Source organism: Sus scrofa, chromosome 6 (assembly GCF_000003025.6).
Source record: "Sus scrofa isolate TJ Tabasco breed Duroc chromosome 6, Sscrofa11.1, whole genome shotgun sequence".
Lineage (NCBI taxonomy): Eukaryota > Metazoa > Chordata > Mammalia > Artiodactyla > Suidae > Sus > Sus scrofa.
The window spans coordinates 67,662,342-67,688,306 of record NC_010448.4 but is presented as its reverse complement, the minus strand read 5'-3'; the positions used below and the strand labels follow the sequence as shown (position 1 = coordinate 67,688,306).

Below are 25,965 nucleotides of genomic sequence, written 5' to 3'. Positions count from 1 at the left end.
CTCTACTGGAATTACACAGAATTAATAGAAGCTTGACACAAGGACTATCTTAACGGGAAGAAGTATGACAGGTTAGGCCTCAACTTCTTGTTATTATGTACTCATCTTCCTCATTAGCAAACTAAAATGGATATTCATAAACCTTAGAAAGGACAGAAAGAGCTTAGGTTTTGTTTTGCATCATAAAGCCACCAGGCAAATCATGACAAAGATACTGAACTTTTCGGCAACAGCAAGCATAAAAACTAGTAGTAAGTAGTTCCATATTCATTGCACTAGTAAATAAACAGCACTCATTTTATTTACTAGTGATCTTCAGTCTCCTCTCTAAAGCTAAACTGAGCAGGCCACATGCCCTGATTTCAAGATTCAAATTCCATAATTCTGCTGGACAGCAAGTTCTGAAAGACAACATGGGAGTTCCCACTGCGGCGTAGCAGAAACGAATCCGACTCGGAACCATGAGGTTGCAGGTTTGCTCCCTGGCCTCCCTCCGTGGGTTAAAGATCTGGCGTTGCCGTGGCTGTGGGGTAGGCTGGCAGCTGTAGTTTCAATTAGACTCCTGGCCTGGGAACCTCCATATGCCACAGGTGTGGCCCTAAAAAGCAAAATAAATAAATAAAATAAAATAAAATACAACACAACATGAATATGACACCTCTCTGTCTAAAAGGGTACTGGGAGCCTAACTAGCAAAGAATAACTTTAAGCACCATTTCTTCTTCCAGGCTCCTGGTTTAGTTTCAATCTTACAATAGCTAATAGTTGAGTTTACCTTGTTAAAAACAAATTGCGCAACTACCCACATATTAAAATACAGACAACTGCTCGAAAGTATTTTAGTAAAAGGGACAAGATATTCTTTCTGCTAGCTCAGAGCAATCAATAAGTAAACTCTATAAAGATTTTCTTCCCCTGATTAGCTTTTATTAAAAATAACGTGCAGAGCTTCATGCACTAGATACAAGTGTGTTAATGCCTCAAGGCCACACTTCTAAAAACACGATTCTTTTTTTTTTTTTTTAAGTTTCATAGCTACTGAAAAGTAAACTAGCATTTCATTTATCTGGGATGCTCATCTCACGTAGTCTGTCACATGCGTATTTGTAGCTGGGAGGCATGCAAGCAATTTTGAACACTACAGAAAGAATCAATACCCCATCAAAACAATGCATGTGTTGTTTTTGTAGCATTGTTATTCAAACCACTTCAGCACATTTGTAAGAAAAGGCGAGAAGACAGCAGTATACCCTTGACCAAGTTTTATTTTATTTAAATACTGCCTATTAAAAATGAGAAAAAGTACATTCAGATCAAACATCTGTATGGTTCCTTCATTACCCAAACACGCGTACTTGTTCATTTCTTCTTGACAAGAGGCTAAAGTACTTACAGAGGTTTTAAAAGTCTTAAATTCTTTGTGTTAGCCCAAATTTTCTACCAGCTTAACCCCTGCCCAAAGTGGCACACGCCAGCCTACTCCCACACGATGTGATCCCCAAGCCCTAAAGAGGACCTGAAAGCACCACAACCAACCAAACTCCCACAGCCGCACGGAAATGGACGCAATCTGAGTAATAAACACCAACAAACGACCCTCCCCACTGAACACTTGGAACTTCCGACAAACGAGTGGCTCTGAATACACGTCTGCAGTTAACGCTACCATTTTAGGTGACTGGAGGCAATCTGCGGAAACCGAGCAGGACCCTGTGGACCCTCCTGGGTACGAAAGCCTTTCCCCATCCCCCCTTTCTTATTCGCAGGAAAAAGGCTTCGCCCCCTAGACCTCGCAGCATTCCAAAGAGCAGATTCAAAACGCTGCTACTCAGGAAAGTGAAGGAAGGCAGAAAAAAGGAGGAATAATCCAGAACTAAGTGCAGGCACAGAGCAGGACCCCCTCTCCCTGTTCTTCTGCAGGACCTGAGGCCCCCACCCAGGGGGAGGATGAGCACAGGATTCCTGGGGCCCCGCCCAGTCACCTCGTCACCAGCCAATCAGAGGAAAACCACACACCCAGCAGCCCTCACCCCAAATTTTGCCGATTAAAAACTCTCCCCAAACCAACAGTGAGTTGGGGGGTAGGGTGGTGTGAGCGCGAGCCACCCTTTTTCCTTGCTTGCTCTGGTGATAAAACTACCTCTGCTCCAAACTCCGATGTCTGGGTTTGGCCTCACAAACTTGCATTCTGCTCTCAATTCTAGAAGCTACAGCAGGAATTCCCTTGTGGCACAGTGGGTTAAGGAGCTGGTGTTGTCACTGCAGCATCTCTGGTCACTGAGAGGTGTGGGTTCGATGGCTGGCCCAGGAACTTCTACATGCCAGAGGCATGGCCAAAAAAGAAGAAGCTACAGGGCCTGAGTAACTTTTTATTTTTGTCCAAAGGACTGGTCCAAGCCAAAATCTGGGAACCAAAATACTCTCCTAGCCCATTCCTGGGCCCCAGGCAGAGTGCCTCAAGGACCAAAATCATCCACTTCCTTTTTCCTCCAGAAGCCTCCCTTTTCTTCAGCAAGGCCCAGGCATTAGCGACTCTCTGACTGGAATGAACTGAGATAATACATACCAGTGCATGCAAAGACTCAGGGGTTTCTTTGACCCAAAACCCATCCCTAGGTGGTGGAATAGCGTTTTACACCAAAGGTAAAGAAGAAGGGTCCTCTTCCAAACGACACGCGGTAACTGAACCAAACAGAAGGTGCTCAAAATCCTACGTGAAATTTAAATTCACATTTTGTGGTGAGACACGAACAATTTAAACACAGACTCTTCCTGGCTCTCTGGCCTCCTCTCTCCCTCCACTGCTTTGTGTATCTGCGTGATGCACGCCCAATCCGAGACAGAGCGGGGCGTGGGGCCGCAGGGCACAGCCTCTGAGAAAATGACAGCGACTCGCGGACAGGACGTTGACTGGTCAGAGCTGCTGAGGCCCAAGACGGCGGACGATTCGACGTCCAGAGGACCCTCAGCTTCCTCGCCCGCTCGCTGTGAACCTTCAGCAGCGAGATGACACGGCCACAGCCAGCATGACAGTTCCGAGGCTGACCATAAAGGGCCAGCCCGACTCCCGGAAATCTGCCCCCACCCCAGGTGGGGGAATAACCCTTCCACTTGTTGCCTATGTAATGACCCAAGCCCATAAACACTAACCTCCGCATCCTGCAGGGCCCACTCATCTTTTGAGAGGACCCACATTCTGCCCAGGGAATGCGTATCTCCCAGGGCCCCTCACTTTATGAGGTGGCCCACTCTGTCCATGCAGTGTGTATCTCCCTAAATAAACCCCACGAGTGCCCTATATTAATAAACCCACGTCTTGCCTACGACTTTGCCCCTCACTGAATTCCTTCTGTGCTGAGACATAAAGAACGTGAGCTTCAGTGAAGTTCTGATACCAGGTAAGTGATCTTAATTAAAACACAGTGGGTTCGAGTCCCAACCTGAGTCTTGGATGGCTTCAAGTTCCTTCTGAGTTGGGTGGTTTCAAAAGTTCCCCCGCTGGCAGGAACACCTGCTCGACCACAAAGAGAAACATTCTCCGGGCATCAACGAGACAATCCTTAAAGTAACATTCCCTCTGGATCTTTAAGAGGGCTCATGACCCACAGGATCTGGACTATGCAAACTGTCATTTGATGCACAGCCCTGTGTCTCGAAAAACTGAGATAACTGTGCCTTGATTTCTAACAGGCAGAACAGGTCTCAGAGTTTTCTGAGATGCTCTTCCCAGTTTACGATCCTCAAATTTGGTTCAAATAAAATCTTCCAATACTTTCTTAGATCGGCTGATTAATCTTTTGTCAACATTACTAACTCTTGACCTCATGTTTACTGAACATTCCTTTTCATTAAATCCGTTTAGCGGGTCAGGCGTCAACCTAAGCCATACCATGGCTATATCCCCGTCCCCCCCCATTCTAAAACTGCGGCGTAAGCATCCTATCCTACTGCCACACTGGTAAGCTAAGCTCCCCAAATAAGAGACACACCAAGTTCACTTTCACAAGACCGTCCAGTCAACAGAGTTCTGGCAAAGAGGACTCTTCCAGGGAAATCCTCACCCATGTTTACTCTCACTGCCTGTACAACTTTTTGTCAGGACATGGTTTTCCAACACGCTCCTCTGTACTCGGTGGGGGAATAGGGGGTTCCCGAGGCTGAGTCAGTATGTACATGCATACAAAGAAAACGGCTTCATTTCTCAACCAATAAACAGACATAGACGAATGTCATTTCTTTCCCTTTTTTTTCTTTTCTTTTTAGGGCCACACACGTGGTATATGGAGGTTCCCAGGCTAGGGGCTGAACGGGAGCTTCAGATGCCGGCCTAGTCCACAGCCACAGCAACTTGAGATCTGAGCTGCATCTGCGACCTACACCACAGCTCACAGCAATGCCAGATCCTTAACCCACTGAGCGAGGCCAGGGATCGAACCTGCGTCCTCATGGATACTAGTCAGATTTGTTTCCACTGTGCCACAATAGGAACTCCTGTCATTTCTAATAAAGTTAAATCATGACAGAAATGCTGCCATTTTTACCCCAAGCACATTACTTTAAAAAAAAAACAAGGGAAGAAACAAAAATAAACAAAGACAGAAAATAGCCAAGAAAATCTGGAGTCAGAGAAGCTAGGAGGCAGTTGAAAAAAACCCATTAAAACAGAACACTATATATTTTACTAATTCTTCACAAAAAGGCTATTAACTCAACAATATAATGCTTTCTGCAACAGAAGCCAATCTCAGCAAGTGTATCCAGAGATTTAAAGGAGAAATGTCCAGCCAAAAGTTTATTACAGTGATGGGGCATAAAAAATCTTTAATCTATAAATATAAATAAATAAATCACTGAAATGTCACTCAATAAAACAGACAATTCACCAGAAAAAAATGCATTTGAGCTAAGTATATCCTTCAGTTAAGTGGGGATTATGTTTCTATTACCCTTTCATGTTAGAATTTGTTAGTTTTTTCGGCATGGTAGAAAGACTGCCTGTTTGAAAAACCAAGAAAATAAAAGCTTTTGGTCTCCACATCTGTGGGGCGCCAAGTGTGGCCCAGGGCAACACAGCCAGCAGGGGGCGCCCCCTCCCTCACCCGCTTCTGACAAGCCACCTCCTCTACCATTTTTCTCCACCTTTCTGAAAATAGATTTCCTCTGTCAAGCTTCTCAAAGGGAGTCTGTTCTAAAATATGTGCCTGTTTCTCAAAACTTTTCATAAGTGATACAGCAACCTACACCTACAGTCATCATATTATTTCTGCTACAATCCTCAAAAAGAAAACAAATGCTCAAACTCCACGTTAAATACCTTCCTACCCAGGACTTCATCCTCAACAATTCAGTGTCTTCCCCAGTAGCACAAAGATCTTCAAAAGGAGGAAGATAGTGGGAGGAGGGGGCCCCGTGCGCGTGGGGACTTCTGAGCCAGGGGCGTGCCCATCCTGCTGGAGCAGCGACACCTGGGGAAGGTCCAGGCAGTTTATCACATGCCAATTATCCCTCAAAACTGCTACTTCAAATGGGGGGTGGGCACGAGGCAGGGGCTCTGCCCTCTCCCTGCACACGTTAAACCACACGGCCAGGCATAGCCATCACACCAAGAAAGCTAACCCTAGAACCACCACCAACTCTAGACCCACCACTGGCTGCTGGTCTTCGTGGGTGAAATAATGAAAGTACCTTTGTTGTTTAAAATAAATGGATACATAAATACATAAATAATAAGATGGAAAACATTTGATACTGATGACTAGCTTTCATCTTAGCCACAAACCTGAAGTTACCACAGTTTCTAAATCAACAATCAGCTGTAGACACACTCCTAGTTTTGCAAATGATATGTAAATTTACCAAATATTCTCAAATTTCTTCCTCAGATTTAGCGTTTATATTATGTCAACTCTATCACAGCCAAGCCCCATTCCTTTCAGGTACTATCCTTACTAGGGAAAAAGAATAATATAATAAATGCAACCAGAACAAAAAAAATAATTCCCTCGCCAGAATGACAAAATTTCTTGCCAGCTAAGATGCGTTGTATGAGGTACAGACCGCTCGATGCGTCTGTCTCTAGAGGTACAGCTCGACATAGCTGGAACTCCATAGCCGGACGCCAAAAAAAAAAAAAAACAGAAAAAAAAAAAAAAAAAAAAGAAATAAAACAAAAGGGAAACAGATTCACCCACTGCCTACTTGATTTCTATAGGACCCATCTCAAAGCTTCCTAAGCTGCTCGCCAGCGCTGATTTTAATTGCGCGCCTGGCTTCCCACGTGACAGTCGGAGCAGTAGGCTGCCCGCTTTCCCCATTTCCTCTAGTCACCGATTCTCGAACTTCAGACCTTATCAGAATCCCCTATTTAAGCCAAGTCACTGGTAAAAATAGTTCCCCAGCCCTTCCCCTGAGAGATTCCAGCTCAGTACATCAAAAGAGGAGCTAAACACGCTGCAGTTTTAGTAACCCCCCCCAGAAGAGTCTGCAGAGAAGCGTCCACCAGCCCCACCTGAAGGGAAACTGCCCGGGGCCGGGGTCCCACCCCCGCCTCCGGTCTCCACGCAGAGGGCAGACATCAGAGCTGCCAAAGAGGAAAGCAGAGACAAACCCCAGCTGCCAGCAGCTCCAGTTTTTAAATGCCAATAGGTGCCTGAAGAGTCTCTAAAATCCCCAAGAGTAAAGCTACACCGAAGGAGGGGGCGGCCGAGCGGGATGCAGAGAGCCCCCTCCTCAGAACCAAGTCTGGGCTCCAGCGACAGCGCCGCCACTCACGCCCTCGACCAGCCTGGACGCAGTACTTAAGAGTCTTCAACTGCATCACACCCTCCTCACTTCTAACACCAAGACGACGATACCCGACCTCAGAGGGCTGCTGGGAATAGTCATGAAAACGAGCGACATAAAGCAAGCTGCCTGGTGCTCAGGACCTAAAAGGCGATGACTCCGCGCCGGCCACCTCCCAGTCTCAGCGGATGCTCCCCGAGGCTGCCCCCTTGCTTTCAGATGAGCAAAGGTTAAAGTTCAAGACGCAAAATCTTAAAAGTGGCAGGAATTCAAAGGACAGCTGTCTGGATCTATCCTTCTCCAAGGCTCTGGCCCTGACAGGAACAGGAGCTGTCCCTCGGGCCCCGAGGGGCGCCCGCGGCCCTCTGCACACAGAGGTGCAGGGGCTAAGGCAACGCCTCAGGGGAGGCGGAGGTGCATGTCCACTCTGTGCCCGTCACAGCACCCCACACGAGGCACTTAAAGGTGACCTATGCCGCCTCCGTCAGGACAATGGAAGGAACAAATTCAAGACTTGCTTGCATGCAAAAAAGGAAGAGCAATTATTCTCCATTCTGTAGTTCTACTCACTTAATTCAAAGACAAATTCATTAGTTCAACAAATATTTACGGAGCGCCTAACTCGTGGGCAGGCCTGGTTACTGGGTGCCCGGGACGCGTGGGGTAGGCCAAGGGTCTCGGCCTCATCTAACCAGCCCCCGAGGCGAGGATCCAGTCGCTGCCAGCACCACGAGCTGAGAGAAGCGCCAGAGGCTGTGAACACACATGGCAACCCCACCCGGCGGCCAGGCCCTTCTCCCGAGGGGAGGCGGCCTTTCGCTGAGAGCTGACGGACAGCGAGGTGGAGCGGGCCCGTCTCCCAGGCAGACGACACATCATGGAAAAGGCACCGTGGGAGGGGACCCTGAGAGAGCAGGAGGGAGAAACCCACGGCTGGAGCCGAGAACAAGGGGAGGGGAGCCAGGCAGGAGCTGAGGGCTGACAGACGAGACGACACAGGCCTGGCAGCTGCTAGGAAGCTGAATGGCGTCTCAGGCACGACGGAAAGGCGTTGGAAGGACTGAAGAAGCAGGTGCCATAATCTAACAGGCAGTGTTTAAAACCCACTCTGGCATCTGGGCAGAGCCTGGTAGGGAGGGGGCAAGGGGGCTAGAAGGACAGGGCGCAGGAGGGCCTTGGAAGCCGTCTGGGCAGAGGCCACTGTGAAGAGAGACTCGGAATGGAAATGTAGTTGGAAACAGAATGGGCAGGCCTGGATTCAGGACATCCAAGATGAAGGAGGTACCAAAAGGGACCTCTAAGGGGAAGAAACTAGTAACTTCGGAGCGGACAGGCCCGATAAACACTGCCTCAGCCAGTTGCCCGGGGTGAGTGTCCTCGGCGGAAGTCACGGTAATGGTGATGAGGGTGGCCCTGGACCTCTGCGGTCCGTCGTCCTCCCCAAATCGTAACCCAGCCTGATCCCGAGCCAAACAACAGCTGACAAACCCAAGTGACGGATGCCATCCAAATACCGGCTCGCTCAAGGTCATCGCAAACAAGGAAGGCCTGAGAAGCTGTCACAGGCCAGAGGAGCCTAAGGAGACCTGACAACTAAACAGCCAGTGGCCTCCTGGATGGGGTCCTGGCACAGAAAAGGGCATCAAGAAAAACGAAGGCGAGACGAGCGTTGCGCGGCCGGCAGTGGTTACGCTACAGGGGCAAAGCGGGCTGGCGGGCGCGGGACTCTCGGTTCCGCTCCTGCAACGCCTCTGCAACCCAAAGCTGTTCTAAATGTACACATTCATCTTAAAACGGGCCCCCGGGTCTGAGCCGAGCACTGGGAGGGGCCCCTCAGTGAGACAGGGGAGGCAGGGGGACCCTGCGCCTATTTCCGACCCACGCACGGCACCCGCCTGCCCGTCCTCCAGTGGTCTCAGGTGGGCAGCTCAGGTGGCCCCGGGCAGGGAGAGCTGAGCCCAAAACCCAAATTCAGAAGCCCTCGGCTGAAACTGCGGATGTATGCAGAGTCACTGAGAGTAGGAACAGTCCTCAAGAGGTCAAGGGCCTTGGTCTGGCCCTGAGAAAAACAGGGAGCCACACAGAGCAGAAGGTCCAGTCTAAGGCTCTGAGGGAACCCCTCCTTTAGATGCTGAGGAGAAGGGATCAGGACAGAACATCCAGAGTCCCTGCTGTGGCTCAGCAGGTTAAGAACCCTATGTGGTCTCTGTGACCCCGGCCAGTGGGTTAAGGATCTGGCATTGCCACAAGCTGTGACGTAAGTTGCAGATGAGGCTCGGATCTGGCGTGGCTGTGGCTGTGGTGTAGGCCTCAGCTGCGGCTCCAATTACATCCCCCAGCCCAGGAACGTCCACATGGTGCAGGTGCAGCCGTTACAAATGAAAAAGAGAGAACATCCAACAGAGAAACCAGGGGCGAACACCATCCCCAAGGCCCAAGGAAAAGGCATGGTCCACTGACTTGAACGCGTTGGATGAATGGACACAAAGCGTGGTGTGGTCATCCTGAAATACCACACAGCCTTTTAAGGGGGAAAGGACATGAGGATGGGCTCTGAAGACGTTATGCTAAGAGAAAGCAGCCAGCCGGCCACAAAAGACAAACGCTGTATGAGTCCACGTATCTGGCAGATTCAGAGACAGCACGTAGAATGGTGGCCACCAGGGGCCGGAGGGTGAAGGGAACAGGGAGCTAGTTGCACAATAAGGTGAATTTACTGAACGCCAAGGAACTGTACGGCTAAAAATTGTTAAGATGGTCAATTCTGTACTTTCATTTTACCACAATCCAAAATTTTTCCAAATAAGTCTGGCTCTCAGAATGCTAAACCCGGAGTTCCTATTGTGGCACAGTGGTTAACGAATCTGACTAGGAACCATGAGGTTGTGGGTTCGGTCCCTGCCCTTGCTCAGTGGGTTAAGGATCCGGCGTTGCCGTGAGCTGTGGTGTAGGTCGCAGACGCGGCTCGATCCTGTGCTGCTGTGGCTGTGGTGTAGGCCAGCTCCGATTAGACCCCTAGCCTGGGAACCTCCATGTGCCGAGGGAGTGGCCCTAGAAGTGGCAAAAAGACAAAAAAAGAAAAAAAAAAAAAAAAAAAAGTCAAACCCTTATCAAGCTTCAATGATTTACAGTGAGACACTGAAAGCTGGATTCTTTAACCCAGATCAACACTTTCCAAACACTCCCCTACACACGACACATGTCCCAAATGTCGAGCCCCTCGTGCTCTGCAGGGGGGTGGGGGGGCACCCAGACCCCAGACCAGTGATCTCTGACCTCAAGCGTCCCCATCACTACCCCACAGGCCTTATAAATACTATCATTTTTAATGTGCTCTAAGATGTGGGGAAAGCCAGGAAGCAGCTGCTAGAGAAATGCTGAGATGATTTCAATTCTATCTATTTTCAGTGGCAGAAAAAAAGTTGCTCTGAATTAGTTTTCTCCAACTTTTGCTGCCAGAAAAAAAAAAAAAAAAAAAAAAAGATTGTGACCTCAACTTGAAGAAACCAGTAACAGATGCTTTAGAGAAACAAAGGAGTCCCAACTATAAAGTCACAGTCATCTCATTTCAGGATGGAGCAGGAACGACACTTGTCTCTTCACAACCTAAATCCGTGTGCAGGAAAGAAAAGAAAGAAAGAACAACGGGGAACGGACACGGGCTTGGGATAAACAGATCGATGAGCCGGAGCGTTCAGCTACAGACCACACGTTTGCCGAGACTCGCCACAAGGTGAAGGCGGCATCTCAAACCAGGAGGAAAGGATCAATGATTCGATAATAAGCATCTATTTAGAGCAGAAAAAAGAAACACGAGGCTGCAGCTCACTCTGCCCACATATACAAAATGTGCCTGTATGTTAAACATCTAGGGATAAAATTCAAAACGAAGAAGAAAACCCAGGGAGAGAACACGTCCTAACTGGGGGAAGGACGCCTTCCCTGGGTATGCCGTCAAGGCCAGAAAGATTCCAAGCTTGAGCACGCGGCTCAAAGGACAGCCATCAGGAGGTCATGAAGAAAACGAAGACTGAGACACAAGTTTCTAGCCAGGAAGAAATTACACTTTTTTTTTTCTTAAAGAAAAATACATAGAAATTAAAAAGAAAAAGGATGACGAACTTACTGGAAAAAAGAACAAAAGAATGGACAGTTCCAAAAATTAAGTTCCTGCTTAATCTCAGGAACATACAAAGAAAGGCAAGTTAAAAGGAGACATAATTTTTTCACCTATTGGACTAAGATTTAAGAAACTGATCGTAGCTGGTGTTGGTTCGAGGTCAGGAAATTGAACACCCTCACACTCGGCTGCTGTAAGCAGAGAGGGGTGTCCTTCTAGAGGGCACATGGCAAGTGTTTACACTCTTTGGTGAGCAACTGTGCTGGCAGGCCTTTCTCCTAAGAAAATAACTGGAGAAATGTGCACAATCCTGAGATAATCAACAAAGGACTGGTTTAAAATTTTTATAGAAAAATCTATGCCCTGCAGCTATGGACATCCACATCCACACACACACACACACGCACACGCACACGCACTGTGAGTGACACAGCAGATGGCGGCGTGAGGAGAAAAACAGGGAAGAGGTATCCAGGGTTCCTCGTGTGTCCGGTGGGGGGGAGTACCACTCACACATATACATACACTACCCACACACACACACACACACACACACACACACACACACAGATTTACCTGTGCATTTTTATTTATTGTATTTTCGGCTGCACTTGTGACATGTGGAAGTGCCCAGATCAGGTTTGCACCACAGCAGTGACCTAGGCCACTGGATCCTTAACCTGATGAGCCACCAGGGAACTCCTCCATGCATTTTTATTTATTTGTTCATTTTTAATTTTTTGCTTTTTTAGGGCCACATGTGCAATATACAGAAGTTCCCAGGTTAGGGGCTGAATTGCAGCCACAGCTGTCAACCTACACCACAGCTCACGGCAATGCCAGATCCTAACCAATTAGGCAAGGCCAGAGATCTAACCCACATCTTCATGGATAATAGTTGGGTCCGTAACCCACTGAGCCATGACAGGAACTCCCTCTATGCATTTTTTTGTTGTTGTCTTTTGTCTTTCTAGGGCCGCACCTGCGGCATATGGAGGTTCCCAGGCTAGGGGTCGAATCGGAGCTGTAGCCGCCGGCCTATGCCACAGCCACAGCAATGCGGGATCCAGGCTGAGTCTGCGACCTACACCACAGCTCATGGCAATGCCGGATCCTTAACCCACTGAGCGAGGCCAGGGATCAAACCCACAACCTCACCGTTCCTAGTCGGATTTGTTTCCACTGCGTCACGACGGGAACTCCCCCTCTATGCATTTTTCAAGTCCAGAGGATGTAAATCAAATTGTGGACAATAGGTGTCTCCTAGGTATACCGTTTTTAAGAAAGGTTTCCATTTTAATCTCTACAGTCCTACATTAATAGCTTTATTCCAATGACCATTTATTACTTTTATAACTAAATATCTATGTTTACATACTTGTATAATAAAAAACTTCTATGGGAGGGAGTAGACTACCTGTGGCAAAAAAAGATATAGGTGACTCTGTGTCCCCTTTCCTCATTAATGGGTCAAGTCCTTCTTCCAGCCAAATTCCAGTTATGACTGAATGGCCCTGAAACACCTGTATCAAAATAATCAGTCAATCCAAGAAAGAATTTCAAAATCTTATTGGAGCCAAACTGGAGGATTATAAGAGTATCTCGGAAAGCTCTGACAACTGTTCTGCCTGTTAGAAATCAAGGCACAATTGTGTAGTTTTTTGAGACAGAGGGCTGTGCATCCAATGACATGTATTTGTTATAATTCAAATTTACACAATCCAGATCTAAGTATCATCCTAGCGGATCATGTGACCCGTTACAAGATGAAGAAGGAGTGTTATCTGTAAGGATGGCCTTGCTGGTGCTGGGAGAAGGCTGCTCTCCATGGGTGAGCAGGTGGTCCTGGCGATGGTGGGGGTCTGGCCGATGCCCATCGCCAACACTGAGTCACAGTGGGGAAAGGAGGGCAGAGGGCAGACACAGCCATGTTGACGTTTTTCTTGTCTTGCCATAAAATACAGCTTTTGTTGCACAGGGCATATAACTTGAAACTTATACATAAACACTGCAGCTGAACTCCAACTAAACTGGTCTAATTGGCATAAAACCGCCACCCCTCTCTCTCTCTCACACACACACACACACACACTCACACACACATGCACACACCACTTTAAGGCAGTATAATGCTTAAAGCAAGACAGGCCGAAAAAGAACTGCAATATAGAAATCAATATATAATTCCAATTTGAATTTTAAATTACTAAAAACTGTCACCTCTCAATTGGGTAATGCCTGGAAGGATAAGGAGATCTGTAAAGTATATTAATACAACCGAGAAACATACAGTGGGCAAAATTAATACCATGAAACAAAGCTAACTCAAAGAATTCAAAATCTAATTGAATAATTAAATCTTTAGAAGCAAGTGGAATTGTAATCTGAATTGAGGACATCAGTACTAATGTGCCTGCGATGCGCAGACCCTCCCAGCAGTAAGTCTTCATCCAAACTAATCTCATTTGGGTCCCTCCGTGTGAGATAACAGAAAATACATCCTGGCCTCTGGCCCCAGTTCCTGGCAGAGGACTCCTAAAACCCTTGCCATTTCCTCAGTGATCAGAACATCTCTGGTTCCAATATTCGGTCTTTGACCTTGTCCCTGACGCAGGGCTCCTTGTAAGTTCTAAGTGATAAAAGCACTAAGAGCATCTTTTGTTCTAGTGAGGCAACTCGGGGTGGGCGCTGTCCAGAAGGGGCTGGTCACCAGGAAGAGCAAGCCTCGAATGAATGGAAGCCTGCCATTTGCAGCCCTGCTCCCACTCCCCAGGGAGAGAGAGAAGCGGCAATGGAATTAATGACTGGTCGCGAGGAAGCACGGGATTTGCACACCTCCCCACAGTGAGCGTGATGCCCGCAACGCCACAGGACCCTGGGTGTTCACCTGAACCCTTTATCATATCCTCGCATAAAGTGGTAAATGTTACATCTTTCCTTGAGTTCTGTGAGTGGCTCCAGCAAATTAATCTACCTGAGGGAAGAGGTCACGGAACCGTCAACCTACAGCCAGCCAATCGGTCAGCAGCACAGGGGACAACCCGGACTTGGGACTGGCATCCAAAGTGGGGCAGGACTGAGCCCTTAACCTCTGGCTTCTGACCCTTTGGCCAGGTAGACAGTGTGGGGCTGAGCTGCAGGACTCCCCGCCCCCCACAAGGTGTCCTGGTGTCCACAGTGCTGTGAGCGCAGCAGAGGTGTGAGAATAAAGGAGACACACAGTTTTTCCAACACCCGGGTTATCCACGACACACTCCTTCCCATCCCGGGGACTCGGGACCGTGCAAGTTCACACAGCAAGTGTTTCCCAAGGACCTGCTACCGCCAGACCCCGTTCCAAAGTCTGGGACACAGCAGCAGATAACACAGAATCTCTGCCCTGGTGTATCCTGAATTCTAGCGGCATCAACCCCCCACTGCCACCCTCTACTGAAAATCATACCCACTGCCCACCCCACCTTAGCGCCTATGTAATTCCCCATAAATAGACTTTTCTTTTTTTAACAATGCACTTGGCACTTTATTTGCAGTTTCCCCTTTAGAAGGTAAGCTTCCTAAAGACAGGGATTTTTTTTTTTTTTTAACGTTTTATGTATTTCAAGAGTTTAGAAAACTGCCCAGCACAGACACTCGAGTATCTGTTGAGTTAATGCTCGTCTCTCGGCGGTCCCTCCCTCCTAAGAGAGATCTCTCAGGGGCTGCCCCACCCGTGACACAAACCGCAATGCCCTGCTCCACACCTGGCCCCAGCCTTGCACTTTCCAGCCCGGCCCCTTTCGAGAAGGTGCAGACCAGCTGCAGTCCACCTGCCCTCCAGCCACCCCAGCTCCTCCCAGTGGAGAGGTGCTAAGCTCCTCGCAGCTTGAACGCCTTCCCACGAGCCCCCCTCTGCTTACAAGACTCCTCTAGGACCACTGATCTCTCCACTACTCCTGGGCCCTCGGGTCATAAAAATACCACTTCCTAAGAGCGTCCCTCCCCGCTTTCGGATCTATATTAGTCTCTTCTCTTGCAGAAGACTGTATTTTTTCCTTTCGAACCTTCATTTTGTAAACACAGGCCTATTCTTACAGTTATCTGCTTAATGGCTGTTTCCCTTTAAAGGCAAAGTGTGTCCTGATCACCACTCTAAAGGTCCCCGTCCCTGGGGACTGGAACAGTGCCCCAAGAAAGGAGCTCAGCTGACCCGCTGAATGGCTGGCTGTCCGAGACTACACTCTGCCAAGGCAAGTTCAGTGTCGATTCTGACTCTTAGGTATGTGGTGACAAATACGCTGTCTGGATGAGAGAGAACGCTTGGCAACATTTATTAAGTGCTGAAGGAAGAGGGAGGTACGCCATAACCCTCTTCCTGGGGAGGAGAAACACTGCTCCCACCTTGGCATCTCGGTGCAGAGAGCCCCCCAGATCGTCTTGCTTAGGCGTGTTATTCCACAGCGGCCACCACCCGCCGCCCGGCGGCTTCCCCACTGCCCAGCTCCTGCAGGGCATGCAGCTTCCCAGGCCTCTGAGGCTGCAGCTCACAGGGCCCAGCAGCACCCAGAAGGTCCCCCCAGCCAACTCCACCTCGGGTGGTTCTGAAGCAGGGTGCCTCCAGAGAGACCCCTCCCCTGAGGGTGGCTCACGGCACATTCCAGAGGGCAGCTCTCCAAGAGGTTCCCCAGAGTGACACCACGCGACGATTCTGCCATGCAGCCAGCCACAGCACACCTTGGACGAGGCCTGGGACTTAGTCCTGGGTGCAGTGGGGACTCCTTGGGGCTCCACCTCAGGCCTAGAGGCCACAGCCGCCCTGTACACCTGCCATTCTTATATCTTTAGAGTTCTCTTCACTTTTTGACGAGCCAATCTCTCATTACTTCAATTCCCTGTTACAGTTAAAATGTTCATATTACATGTTTTCTTTTGGAGTTCTGTGGTGGCACAGCGGGCTAAGGACCCAGCTCAGGTCACTGCTACAGCACAGGTTCAATCCCTGGCCCAGGAAATTCTGTATGCTGTGGGTACAGCCCAAAGAATTTCTTTTTCTTTCAATTCAACTATTTGGTTTTACTTTCCTGATTGGATTCGTTTGCATGTGTGGTGAAATGGGTCACACCCCTCCATGAAGATCTAATTAACTAAACATAGGTATTGAGAAGACTGTTGTTGCTCTGCTATTCTGCAGAGCCTCCTGCGAGACAGGTGAGAGTGGATCTGTGTCTGGACTCTTTTGCTGACTGGCCTACTTGGGTAGTCTTTTACTGAAACCATAGAATTAAAATAAGTCTTGCTATCCAGTGAGTAAGTCTGCTCAGTTTGTTGTTCTTCAAAGTTGTTCCAGCTATCCCTTGCTGTTTACATCTCCAAGTACATGTTAACAGCAGTTTGGCAAGTTCCATCGAAAAAATCTGCTGGCATTTTGAATGAGACTATATTGCAGGCACAGATGAATCGGGGAGGAGTCAACATCTTATGACACCAAGTCTTCTAATCCATTAACGTGCTATATCCATCCATTATTTACATCTTTTTTTTTTTTTTTAAAGTGAAGTCTCCGTTGTTTTTTGTTGTTTGTTTTTGCTTTTTAGGGCTCCACCTGCAGCATATGGAGGTTCCCAGGCTAGATTAGAGGTCGAATAGGAGCTACAGCGGCCGGCCTACACCGCAGCCACAGCAACATCAGATCCAAGCCACATCTGCCACCTACACCACAGCTCATGGCAATGCCAGATCCTTAACCCGCTAAGCAAGGTCAGGGATCGAACCTACAACCTCACAGTTCCTAGTCAGATTCGTATCCACTGTGCCATGACAGGAACTCCTATTTAAATCTCTAATCTCTCTGAATGTTTATTTTTTTCCTGTATAGATATTTTACATTTATTTAGACTTAGTCTGAAATATCTCAACATTTGTTATTGCAAATGATATTTTTACTTCATTTTCTATTTGCTGTTGATAAACAAAATTGCAACTGTATTCAGAGTTACTATGAATCTCACAGCCTTATTTACTAATTACAAGTTAGAAAAAGATTATTTTAATTTTCTACATACACAATCACTTCACCTGTAAGTCACAGTTTTATTCTTTCCTTTCTGATCCTTGTACATTTCTCCTGTCTTACTGAATCAGGTAGGGCCTCCAGTAAAATAATGAACAGAAATGATAACGGTAAAAATAACATATTTCTATTCCCAGTCTTAGGAAGAAAACTTTCAACACCTCACCATTAACATGATGTTTGCTACGGGATTTTTCTAAGTAACCCGATCTAACTAAGGAAGTTACTTTTTATTCATGTTAAGGGATTTCATTTTGAATGGATTTTCACTTTTACCAAAGGCAATTTCTGCACTGACATTATCGTATTATTTTTCTGAGTCACCCTGTTAAACTCAGTGATTTCTACTGACAGACTTTTCCAATCATAAACCTATCTCAGTAACGCGCCTGATACTCTGACATCTTTTGAAATTTGGCCACACTTGCTTTATAGATCGGCAATTTTGATAAATGTTCTATGTGCATATAAAAAGCACACATAATCTATAGTTATTGGGTAAGAGCCCTGTTTATTTCATACTGCCTTTTAGTCTACATTTCATTTTCAATATTTATTATTTTCAGTCTCCTAGGTCTCTCTCCTATCGTGTCTAATCGGCTGTAAGCCACTGTGGTCTCAATTAGGTCAACTCTGTTAGGTGTGCTATTCAGATCTTCTATATCATTAGTGATTTTTTATTGCTAATCAGTTAATAAAGTGCATTAAAACCTCCCGCTGTGACTGTGGATTTTTCTATTCCTTGTCAGTTTTGCCAATGCTTCCTCTGTGCATGTTGAGGCCATGTTTTGAGGTCCATACACATGTAGAACAACTGAACCGAGTGTCTTACCACTAGGAAAAGTCTCTCTTTCTTTCTAATAACGCCTTTGTGCCCTAAATTTTACTTTACTAACAGAGGCACACCAGTTTTCTTCTGATTAGTGTTTTCCACCGTTCTATTTCTACTCCATGCGTCTTCGTAGGCAGTAAAGGGCTGTGATTCACCTTTTTAAAAACGTAACCTCTCCACCTTTGTCTTTTAGTTGACATCTTCAGTTCGCTTGTATTTAATGGAACTGTGACCTCCCAGGTGTAACTCTGTCATCTGACCACTCACTTCCTTTCTCCTCTCCTGCTCTCTGTTCCTCTTCCCATCTCCCGCCTTCTTTTGGCCTACTCAGATGTTCCCGGTTTACTAGCACCACTAACTCCCACCACTGCTCCACTCGTCCTCCCCCTCCTCCTCCTCCCCTCCCTCTGTCTTTCCTCTCCAGGGGCTTAGCAGACACATCTTCTTTCACTGCTCCCTTAATGAATATTCTGGAGATTACAACATCTATCCCTGACTCATCAAAGTCTCAAATAAATTAATAATTTTACTACTTCCCAGACAATGCAAAGACCAAAGGATTCCGGCCCTATTTCCATCCCTACACCTTACATGCTATTATTATATTTTTAAATTCCACATATATTTTAAACCACACAAGACATCATTACGGCTGCTGTACACATCAATATCCATTTGCATTTACCCGCCCTCTCTCTGGCCTTCACTTTCTCCTATGTCTTGAAAATGCCATCCTGGATCATTTTCCCTTCTGCCCACAGGAGAATCTTTTTTGTCACTCCTATTTAGTGCAGGTCTGGTGTGATGCTTCCCATGCTGGTGATCTAAGAAGAAGATACTTTGCCTCCACTTTGAAGGATGTTTTGCTGGGTATAGAATTCCAGTCTGGCAGGTTACCTTCTTGTATACATTTTAAAAATACTGTTCTATTGGCTTTTGACTTCCATTGCTTTGCTTAAGAAATCAGCTGTCACCCTTATTGCTCTTTTGAATGTAGGACGTAATTTTCCTCTGGGTATTTAGGATTTTCTCGTTATCTTTGGTATTCAGCAATCTTATATTTCAGTGAGATTTAATTTGATTTTACCTCATGTGGGGTCTACAGTATTTCTTAAATCTGTGATTTGAGGTTTATCTGTTATAGACAATTCTCAGTCATTACTTCTCCAAATACTGCTTCTGCACTATTCTTTCTCCCTTTCCTACTGAGATTTCTATGACACATTTGTTAAACATTTTCGCTCTATCCCATATATGTTAAAATCTTTTATATATTTGGCTTTTTTCCCCTCCATATGTTATCATCCTGAGTATTTATGTTCAATTACTACTAATAATCTATTGTTAAACCCATGTATTGGAGTTCCCACTATGACATGGTGGCTTAAGAACCTGACCACAGAGACTGAGGTTGCTGTGGAGGCACGGGTTCAATCCTCAGCCCAGCTCAGTGGGTTAAAGGATCTGGCATCACCACAACCTGTGGCACAGGTCACAGCTGTGGCTCAGATCCACTCCCTGTCCCAGGACTGTCCAAATGCCACAGGTGTGGCCATTTAAAAAAAAAAAAAATCTACTGAGATCTTAATCTCAATTAATTCAGTTATAGTCCTTCAATTCTAGAATTTACATCTGGATCTTTTTTTTTAAGTTCTGGTTTCTGATTCTTGTCTTTTATTTCTTTAAACATATTATATACTATGGGATGTATATAATTACTCCATCATCTGGATCCCTGTGAACCCCCTTGCACAGCCTGTTGTTTCTCTTAATTTTTCAGTCAAAATGTCCTAGATTCTCATCTTGTGGTAAGTACCAGACATTGTAACTAAATATAGAGATCTTTTGAGGTTCTGGGTGATATTATCTCCTTCCATAAAGGATTCACATTTGCTTCTGCCAAGATTACCTTGATAACATAAGAAAAGGAATGTGTGTATATATATGATTGGGTCACTTTGCTGTATAGCAAAAATTGGCACAGCATTGTAAATCAGCTACATTTTAATTTAAAAAAAAAACATTAAAAAATCACTTTGATCCAGTCAAGGACTGAGAGGATCTGTCTTTTTTCGTCTTTTTTTTTTTTTTTTGTCTTTTTTTTGTTGTTGTTGTTGTTGCTATTTCTTGGGCCGCTCCCGCGGCATATGGAGGTTCCCAGGCTAGGGGTCTAATCGGAGCTGTAGCCACCGGCCTACACCAGAGCCACAGCAACACGGGATCCGAGCCGCGTCTGCAACCTACACCACAGCTCACGGCAACGCCGGATCCTTAACCCACTGGGCAAGGGCAGGGACCGAACCCGCAACCTCATGGTTCCTAGTCGGATTCGTTAACCACTGCGCCACGACGGGAACTCCGGACTGAGAGGATCTGAAGTTGAACGTCAGGACTTCTGAAAGTTGGCTGTTCCCAAGAGAGAGGCCTTTAGGAGTTCCCGTTGTGGCTCAGTGGTTAACAAATCCGACTAGGAAACATGAGGTAGGAGGTTTGATCCCTGGCCTCACTCAGTGGGTTAAGGATCTGGCGTTGCCATGAGCTGTGGTGTAGGTTGCAGACGCAACTCGGATCTGGCAAGGCTGTGGCTGTGGTGTAGACTGGTAGCTACAGCTGCAATTGGACCCCCAGCCTGTGAACCTCCATATGCCGCGGGTGTGGCCCTAAAAAGACCAAAAAAAAAAAAAAAAAGAGAGAGAGAGAGACTGGCCTTTGGGACTCAACTTCTAAGAAGTTTTCCAGGGCCCCTTCCTCCCTGACTTATACTAAACTCCAATTTTTGCCCCCCTGCCCCCAGTTCCTCGAGTCCATCGACATTTCCGCTTGCCTCTTCTTGAATGGGCAGGTGCCTCTTCTTGAATGGGCAGGTGCCTCTAGGGCGGAAGTGGAGAGAAATCCAGTCTCGAGTCTATGAGCTTAAATCCTGCCTCCCCAGATCTCAGGCCCACAAACCCTCACTGTTCTGTTACCCCTCCGTGACCTTTACACAAATTCTGTATTCAATTTTACCCAGCTTTTCCAATTATAGGAAAGAAGGACCCACCACTTAGTCCGCCATTAACGAACACTCTCTTATTTTCTACCTTGGTGGGTTTATATTTTGCAATTCCTTTCTGTCATTCTACCATAATTCTGGAGAGACGATAAATACAACTTCAGGGAGTACCTGCCTAACCAGTTACTCATCATAGCTTAACCAGAAATCTCCAGTTACTCATTTAATTGATAGATCTTTTATACATTAAAGATAATAAACTTGTCAGATATGTGGCAAATACTTCTCCTAGTTTCCCATTTAAATTTTCTGTATGTTGGAGTTCCCGTCGTGGCGCAGTGGTTAACGAATCCGACTAGGAACCATGAGGTTGCGGGTTCAGTCCCTGCCCTTGCCCAGTGGGTTAAGGATCCAGCGTTGCCGTGAGCTGTGGTGTAGGTTGCAGATGCGGCTCGGATCCCGAGTTGCTGTGGCTCTGGCGTAGGCCGGTGGCTACAGCTCTGATTCGACCCCTAGCCTGGGAACCTCCATATGCCGCGGGAGCGGCCCAAAGAAATAGCAAAAAGACAAAAAATAAATAAATAAATAAATAAAATGTTCTGTATGTTTAGCATATAGAAATGGTAAATTTATATATAGTCCAATTTATCAGCCTTTTCCGTTCTAATCTTGATGTCCTGATAAGAACACTGAATATCACGTAAATTCAGGTCCTATTTTCTTCTAGTATGCATTTCTAGTTCTTACATTTACTTTTTAGGCTTATTCTGATAGAAGGTACGAGATAGACTTCGTTTTTTTTTAACTGGTAGGCCGACTGTCCCAAACCCATTTAAATAAATAACCCTCTATTTCCTCCTCTAAATAGTGTCTTAATCACTTATAAATCAAACTATAGTCCTGATAGCTACACAACCTTACTCTGCAATCTGGCACTGCCGATCGCTTTGGTTCACCCCCCTTGCTACTCTGAGCTCCCTTGGTTTTTGTAACCAACCCCCCTCCCAATTTCTTTTTTTTTTTTTTCTTTTTTGTCTTTTTGCCATTTCTTGGGCCGCTCCCACGGCATATGGAGTTTCCCAGGCTAGGGGTCTAATCGGAGCTGTAGCTGCCAGCCTACGCCAGAGCCACAGCAACACGGGATCCGAGCCGCGTCTGCAACCTACACCACAGCTCACGGCAACGCCGGATCCTTAACCCACTGGGCAAGGGCAGGGACCGAACCCGCAACCTCATGGTTCCTAGTCGGATTCGTTAACCACTGCGCCACGACGGGAACTCCGGACTGAGAGGATCTGAAGTTGAACGTCAGGACTTCTGAAAGTTGGCTGTTCCCAAGAGAGAGGCCTTTAGGAGTTCCCGTTGTGGCTCAGTGGTTAACAAATCCGACTAGGAAACATGAGGTAGGAGGTTTGATCCCTGGCCTCACTCAGTGGGTTAAGGATCTGGCGTTGCCATGAGCTGTGGTGTAGGTTGCAGACGCAACTCGGATCTGGCAAGGCTGTGGCTGTGGTGTAGACTGGTAGCTACAGCTGCAATTGGACCCCCAGCCTGTGAACCTCCATATGCCGCGGGTGTGGCCCTAAAAAGACCAAAAAAAAAAAAAAAAGAGAGAGAGAGAGACTGGCCTTTGGGACTCAACTTCTAAGAAGTTTTCCAGGGCCCCTTCCTCCCTGACTTATACTAAACTCCAATTTTTGCCCCCCTGCCCCCAGTTCCTCGAGTCCATCGACATTTCCGCTTGCCTCTTCTTGAATGGGCAGGTGCCTCTTCTTGAATGGGCAGGTGCCTCTAGGGCGGAAGTGGAGAGAAATCCAGTCTCGAGTCTATGAGCTTAAATCCTGCCTCCCCAGATCTCAGGCCCACAAACCCTCACTGTTCTGTTACCCCTCCGTGACCTTCACACAAATTCTGTATTCAATTTTACCCAGCTTTTCCAATTATAGGAAAGAAGGACCCACCACTTAGTCCGCCATTAACGAACACTCTCTTATTTTCTACCTTGGTGGTTTATATTTTGCAATTCCTTTCTGTCATTCTACCATAATTCTGGAGAGACGATAAATACAACTTCAGGGAGTACCTGCCTAACCAGTTACTCATCATAGCTTAACCAGAAATCTCCAGTTACTCATTTAATTGATAGATCTTTTATACATTAAAGATAATAAACTTGTCAGATATGTGGCAAATACTTCTCCTAGTTTCCCATTTAAATTTTCTGTATGTTGGAGTTCCCGTCGTGGCGCAGTGGTTAACGAATCCGACTAGGAACCATGAGGTTGCGGGTTCAGTCCCTGCCCTTGCCCAGTGGGTTAAGGATCCAGCGTTGCCGTGAGCTGTGGTGTAGGTTGCAGATGCGGCTCGGATCCCGAGTTGCTGTGGCTCTGGCGTAGGCCGGTGGCTACAGCTCTGATTCGACCCCTAGCCTGGGAACCTCCATATGCCGCGGGAGCGGCCCAAAGAAATAGCAAAAAGACAAAAAATAAATAAATAAATAAATAAAATGTTCTGTATGTTTAGCATATAGAAATGGTAAATTTATATATAGTCCAATTTATCAGCCTTTTCCGTTCTAATCTTGATGTCCTGATAAGAACACTGAATATCACGTAAATTCAGGTCCTATTTTCTTCTAGTATGCATTTCTAGTTCTTACATTTACTTTTTAGGCTTATTCTGATAGAAGGTACGAGATAGACTTCGTTTTTTTTTAACTGGTAGGCCGACTGTCCCAAACCCATTTAAATAAATAACCCTCTATTTCCTCCTCTAAATAGTGTCTTAATCACTTATAAATCAAACTATAGTCCTGATAGCTACACAACCTTACTCTGCAATCTGGCACTGCCGATCGCTTTGGTTCACCCCCCTTGCTACTCTGAGCTCCCTTGGTTTTTGTAACCAACCCCCCTCCCAATTTCTTTTTTTTTTTTGTCTTTTTGCCATTTCTTGGGCCGCTCCCACGGCATATGGGGTTTCCCAGGCTAGGGGTCTAATCGGAGCTGTAGCTGCCAGCCTATGCCAGAGCCACAGCAACACGGGATCCGAGCCGCGTCTGCGACCTACACCACAGCTCACAGCAACGCCGGATCGTTAACCCACTGAGCAAGGGCAGGGACTGAACCCGCAACCTCATGGTTCCTAGTCGGATTCGTTAACCACTGCGCCACGACGGGAACTCCCCTCCCAATTTCTATTTCTCTTCAACTAGTCCCTCTGAGTCTCCTTTACAAGCTCCATTTTCTTCCCGTCTCCCTTGCCTGCTCTCCTTCTCCACAGAGCAGGAGGGAAGCAGTTCATTTCTGGAACCTCTCTGCTTGCTCATCCTCCCATTCTCTTTGGGCGATTTCACCTGTGCTGCCAGGGTCTTCCAGCATCTTCTGAAGTTCCCAGATGTACATGCAATCGCCCTCAAGATCTCTATGGAGCTCTTCCGCAGGTACTCTCTAAGCTCAAGGACACCAACATGCCCTCGGTGTCTCCTCACACGTATTTCCCTGTCTACACACCACTCTCACTCAAGCCAGAATGCCCGTAATTTCCCTTTTCACCACCGCATCTGAGACGTCATGAGAAATCCTACCGATTCTAGCTCTCTGGCCAGATCCTTCTCTACCGCCAATGCATAAAAACGGGCCTTAATGAGGTCTGGTTGGGATTCCTCCCCAGTTCCCAGCTTCCCTCGAAACCATTCTCTAAACTGTCCACAGAGCGACTGCGTGAAGTGAAAATCCGGTCATTCTACTTATCTGATTAAAAGCTTGGAACTGGTCCCCGTTACTTACGAGGTCAAAATGTAAAGCCAGCAAGACACACGGGCTTTCCGTGAGCTGGCTGCTGGCTGCTGGGGACCTCGCTCACCTCACCTCATCTCATTCTCTCCTTAAACCCTACCCCAGCCCCACCTAACTACTCAGGCCAGTCAAACCACTGCCATCTTCTAGTCCTTGGCACATACGGTTCCTTCAGCCTGGAAAGCTCTCCTGCTGATTCTCTTCACCCAGCAAATTCATAATCGTCTTCAAAATAAGCCTCAGTGTCTTCTTTTTTTTATAAAACACCCACCGCTTAAATGTCTCGAATTTATCTTGGACACCCATACTCCACAAGTCCACTGTATCCTTATCGTACCTTATTCCAATTATTTTTGGACACAAGGAAGGACACACACACAGAGCTTGGGCACACAGCAGGCACACAAAACGGTTACTGAACTAAAAGATTAACACACATGGTACTTAACTGACAAACAGGTTAATAAAAATTATCAAATATGTATTTCTTAATGGAAAACTGTAAAGAGTGATATTTGACTCAAATTGTAATCTATCTCCAGTTTTACAAATCGCTTAAAAGCATTCTAAGTACCAATAATGAGGCTTTGTATTATAAATTTAACCCATGCAGAAATCACTTGTTCAAGGGCTCTTGTTAGTTAAGGAGCTAAAGCATCTCACTGAAAAAACATGATTCGTAGATGAGAGAGAGAGATACAGACCTACAGCTAACTATAGCAAAAATGCTTCTAGTCTTTGCATACAAATGATACAAGATATTTTGTTTTTTGAACTTTTGTAAAAACCTTCACATCAGTTTCCTAACCATGGTACAACTACAGCCCCAGGCAGGAAAGCTGCATATCTTTCTTTATTTGGGCAATTGGTTCCTCATTACAAAGAGAATAAAAGAGCCATAGCAAACATTCAAATGAAGAGGAGCTCCCTGTAAATGGAGAGAGTAGATAAGGACATTGTCCAGTAAGTTTTAGATGACGAGAACGTTTTGATTTCTCAGATTATCAAAAAGGATTTGATATGAAAGTTTTAATAAATCTTAAAATCCACTTTTAAACATAAAGAAATCTTAGTTCGAATTTTAAAATCAAATATATACAGTGGAAGTGATAGAAATAGCCCATGAAACGATTTTCAAGCCTCCCTCACAGACCTGTCTGTGACCTGGAAATCTTGTTAAAAAACAGACCCCAGGTACCACCCTCAGCCCACACTGGCATGGATACAAACCAAGAGGAAGCAGTGACCACTGGCACTGCCAGATCTCAAGAGGGGTATTTAAATCAGCCACACTAACATCTTCCAATCACTAAAGAGCTAGAAAATGAAGACTATAGCATACTATGACCTTATAAACCGCATGGATTTCACTGCCTACCACAAAGGACTGTGAAT

General features: G+C 46.4%; 1 protein-coding gene across 28 annotated transcripts in view; it reads right to left on the bottom strand.

Moving 5' to 3' along the window:
* Positions 1-25,965, bottom strand: part of CAMTA1 (calmodulin binding transcription activator 1) — an 866,060-nt gene that overhangs the window by 783,616 nt on the left and 56,479 nt on the right. The window lies entirely within an intron of this gene.